Below are 4,662 nucleotides of genomic sequence, written 5' to 3'. Positions count from 1 at the left end.
CCTACCATTCCTGGGATCATCCGTGTGAATCTCCGCTGGACCCGCTCCAGTGCCAGGTATGTCCTTCCTGAGGTGTGGGGCCCAAAATTGCTCACAGTACTCCAAATGGGGCCTAACCAGTGCTTTATAAAGCCTCAGAAGTACATCCCTGCTTTTGTATTCCAAGCCTCTCCCCCCATCCCCCCCCTCCTCCTCTCCCCCCCCCCCCTCCTCCTCCCCCCCCCTCCTCTCTCCCCCCCCCCTCCTCCTTCCCCCCCCTCCTCCTCTCCCCCCCCCCCCTCCTCTCCCCCCCCCCCCCCCCTCTCTCCCCCCCCCCCCCTCTCTCCCCCCCCCCCCCCCCTCTCTCCCCCCCCCCCCCCCCCTCTCTCCCCCCCCCTCTCCCCCCCCCCCCTCTCTCCCCCCCCCCCCCTCTCTCCCCCCCCCCCCCCCCTCTCCTCTCTCTCCCCCCCCCCCCCCTCTCCCCCCCCCCCCCCTCTCTCCCCCCCCCCCCTCCTCTCCCCCCCTCTCTCTCCCCCCCCCCCCCCTCTCTCTCCCCCCCCCCCCTCTCTCTCCCCCACCTCTCTCCCCCCCCCCCCCCCTCTCCCCCCCCCTCTCTCCCCCCCCCCCTCCTCCCCCCCCCCCCCTCTCTCTCCCCCCCCCCCCCTCTCTCCTCCTCCCCCCCCCTCTCCTCTCCCCCCCCCCTTCTCTCCCCCCCCCCCCCTCTCTTTCCCCCCCCCCCTCTCTCTCCCCCCCCCCCCTCTCTCCTCTCTCCCCCCCCCCCCCTCTCCCCCCCCCCCCTCTCTCCCCCCCCCCCCCCTCCTCTCTTCCCCCCCCCCCCCTCTCTTCCCCCCCCCCCCTCTCTCCCCCCCCCCCCTCTCTCCCTCTCTCCCCCCCCCCCCTCTCTCCCCCCCCCCCCCTCTCTCCTCTCTCCCCCCCCCCTCTCTCCCCCCCCCCCCTCTCCTCCCCCCCCCCCTCTCTCCCCCCCCCCCCCCCCCCTCTCTTCCCCCCCCCCCCCCTCTCTTCCCCCCCCCCCCCCTCTCTCTCTCTCCCCCCCCCCCCCTCTCCCCCCCCCCCCTCTCTCCCCCCCCCCCTCTCTCCTCTCTCCCCCCCCCCCCCTCTCTTCTCTCTCCCCCCCCCCCCTCTCTCCCCCCCCCCCCCCCTCTCTTCCCCCCCCCCCCCCCTCTCTCTCTCTCCCCCCCCCCCCCTCTCTCTCTCCCCCCCCCCCCCCTCTCTCTCTCTCCCCCCCCCCCCCTCTCTCCCCCCCCCCCTCTCTCCCCCCCCCCTCTCCCCCCCATCCCCCCTCCTCTCCCCCCCATCCCCCCTCCTCTCCCCCCCATCCCCCCTCCTCTCCCCCCCCATCCCCCTCCTCTCCCCCCCATATCCCCTCCTCTCCCCCCCAATATCCCCTCCTCTCCCCCCAATATCCCCCCTCCTATCCCCCCCAATATCCCCCCTCCTATCCCCCCTCCTCTCCCCCCCATCCCATCCCCCCTCCTCTCCCCCCATCCCATCCCCCCTCCTCTCCCCCCATCCCATCCCCCCTCCTCTCCCCCCCATCCCCCCTCCTCTCCCCCCCATCCCCCCTCCTCTCCCCCCCATCCCCCCTCCTCTCCCCCCCATCCCCCCTCCTCTCCCCCCCATCCCCCCTCCTCTCCCCCCCATCCCCCATCCCCCCTCCTCTCCCCCCCATCCCCCTTCCTCTCCCCCCATGTTGTGCTGAGTTGATTGATATTTGTGGGGGGGACAAGGTACAAAGTTGCTGCCGGAAGCCGCACTCACCGCTCAGACCCTCGGCAAAAGTTCCCTCAGCCGCAACACAACCGGAGTGAGAGAAGGCTTTCTTTTGTTCTCGGGGTGAGTGAGACCGGGGCCTTGGACTCGGGACGACCGGAGACCCCCCACACAATCCGGCGCTGGGAGGAGGGGATCCCGAGCTCAAAACAACCTCCAAGAAGGAACCGGCTGGCACTCAGCGCGCCTGCGTGGACGACCGGCTGGCACTCTGTGCGCCTGCGTGGGCAACCGGCTGGCATTCTGCGCGCCTGCGTGGACGACCGGCTGGCACTCTGTGCGCCTGCGTAGACGACCGCCTGGCCCTCAGCGCGCCTGCGTGCGCGATATGTTGGCACCCCGTGCGCATGCGTGCACGACCGGCTGCCACTCAGTACGCATGTGTCAGCGACCGGCTGCCACTCAGCGCGCATGCGTCAACGTCATTACGTCAGTTCAGCACCACGCCCGTCAGATGTATCAATCCTGCCAGGAGCATCCTCACCAAACAAAGCTATGGTCAGCAAGGGGAAATCAAATAAAGTCTGGCATTCATGTCTGCCTTTCAACCTGCACCAGACGTCCCCAAATGGCTTTGCAGCCAATGGAGTACTTTTCAATTATACACTGTTGTACTGCAAGATAACATCTGATTTAATTTGTTGTCACATACATTCTGCACCTTCATAGAAATCATAGAAACACTACAGTGCAGAAGGAGGCCATTCGGCCCATCGAGTCTGCACCGACCACAATCCCACCCAGCCCCTACCCCCACATATTTTACCTGCTAATCCCTCTAACCTACACATCTCAGGACTCTAAGGGGCAATTTTTAACCTGGCCAATCAACCTAACCCGCACATCTTTGGACTGTGGGAGGAAACCGGAGCACCCGGAGGAAACCCATGCAGACACGAGGAGAATGTGCAAACTCCACACAGACAGTGACCCGAGCCGGGAATCGAACCCGGGACCCTGGAGCTGTGAAGCAGCAGTGCTAACCAGTGTGCTAACGTGCCGCCCCTCTCCCTCACCTTTCCTTCTCTATGAACGGTATGCTTTGTATAGCGCTCAAGAAACAATACTTTTCGCTGTATCTTAATATGTGTGACAATAAAAAATCAAAATCAATCAAATGTATTGGTATACAATAAAAAGTATTGTTTCTTGCGCACTATACAGACAAAGCATACCATTCGTAGAGTACATGGGGAGAAGGAAAGGAGAGGGTGCAGAATATAGTGTTACAATCATTTTAATTTGATTTATTATTGTCACATGTATTAGGATATTGGGGTGTTTTTCCGGTTGGCGATCATTGACCAGTGGTGTGCCTCAGGAATCAGTGTTTGGACCACAATTGTTTACAATTTACATTGATGATTTGGAGTTGGGGACCAAGTGTTGTGTGTCAAAATTCACAGATGACACTAAGATGAGTGGTAGAGCAAAGTGTGCGGAGGATGCTGAAAGTCTGCAAAGGGATATAGATAGTCAAAGTGAGTGGGCAGTCTGGCAGATGGAATACAATATTGATAAATGTGAGGTCATCCATTTTGGTAGGAATAACAGCAAAATGGACTATTATTTAAATGGTAAAAAATTTGCAGCATGCTGCTGTTCAGAGGGACCTGAGTGTCCTTGTGCATGAATCACAAAATGTTGGTTTGCAGGTGCAGCAGGTAATTAAGAAGACATATGGAATTTTGTCCTTCATTACTAGAGGGATGGAGTTTAAAAACAGCGAGGTTATGTTGCAGCTGTATAAGGTGCTGGTGAGGCCACACCTAGAGTACTGTGTACAGTTTTGGTCTCCTTACTTGAGAAAGGATATACTGGCACTGGAGGGGGTGCAGAGGAGATCACTAGGTTGATTCCGGAGTTGAGAGGGTTGGCTTATGAGGAGAGACTGAGTAGACTGGGGTTATATTCATTGGAATTCAGAAGAATGAGCCGAGATCTTATAGAAACATATAAGGTTATGAAGGGAATAGATAAGACAGAAACAGGGAAGTTGTTTCCACTGGCGGGTGAAACTAGAACTAGGAGGCATGGCCTCAATATAAGGGGAAGCAGATTTAGGACTGAGTTGAGGAGGAACTTCTTCACACAAAGGGCTGTCAATCTGTGGAATTCCCTGCCCAGTGAAGCAGTTGAGGCTACCTCATTGAATGTTTTTAAGGCAAGGATAGATAAATTTTTGAACAGTAAAGGAATTAAGGGCTATAGTGAACGGGCGGGTAATTGGAGTTGAGTCCATGAAAAGATCAGCCATGATCTTATTGAGTGGCAGAGCAGCCTCGAGGGGCCAGATGGCCTACTTCTGCTCCTAGTTCTTATGTTCTTACAATGAAAAGTTTTGTTTCTTGCGTGCTCTACAAACAAAACATACTGTTCATCGAGTACCTGTGGGAGAAGTAAAGGAGAGGGTGCAAAATGTGGTGTTACAGTCATAGCTAATGCATAGAGAAAGATCAGTTTATGGTATATAGTAGGTCCATTCAAAAGTCTGATGGCAGCAGGGAAGAAGTAGTTCTTGAGTTGGTTGGTAGGTGATCTCAGACTTTTGTATCTTTTCCCCGACAGAAGAAGGTGGAAGAGAGTATGTCCAGGCTGCATAGACTCCTTGGTTATGCTGGCTGCTTTTCTGAGGCTGCGGGAAGTGTAAACAGAGTCAATGGATGGGAGGCTGTTTTGCATTATGGACTGGGCTGCTTTCATAATCCTTTGTAGTTTCTTGCGGTCTGGGTCAGAGCAGGAGCCATACCAAGCTGCCCTAGTTCCAAACGCTTACTTCACATTAAGTCTTCCATCTCACCACAAACCTTATTTAAACTAATTTGAGTGATTGGCAACCACCAGGTTGCATAGCACCGAAGTATTTATTATAATAACATTAATTATATATAA

The 4,662-nt window shown here is 57.3% G+C and overlaps 1 protein-coding gene across 1 annotated transcript in view; it reads right to left on the bottom strand.

Annotated features, from left to right (window-relative positions):
- The window catches only part of LOC144508583 (phosphatidate phosphatase LPIN2-like), a 78,238-nt gene extending 76,271 nt beyond the window's left edge, over positions 1-1,967 (bottom strand). Inside the window, exon 1 of the mRNA XM_078236693.1 lies at positions 1,759-1,967. The gene's annotated coding sequence lies outside the window, so the exon portion shown is untranslated. The remainder of the gene's footprint in view (positions 1-1,758) is intronic.
- Between the last annotated feature and the right edge of the window lie 2,695 nt (positions 1,968-4,662).

Source organism: Mustelus asterias, chromosome 20 (assembly GCF_964213995.1).
Source record: "Mustelus asterias chromosome 20, sMusAst1.hap1.1, whole genome shotgun sequence".
Taxonomy (NCBI): domain Eukaryota; kingdom Metazoa; phylum Chordata; class Chondrichthyes; order Carcharhiniformes; family Triakidae; genus Mustelus; species Mustelus asterias.
Note: the sequence above shows the minus strand (reverse complement) of the source record. Positions and strands in the feature narration are given on the sequence as shown.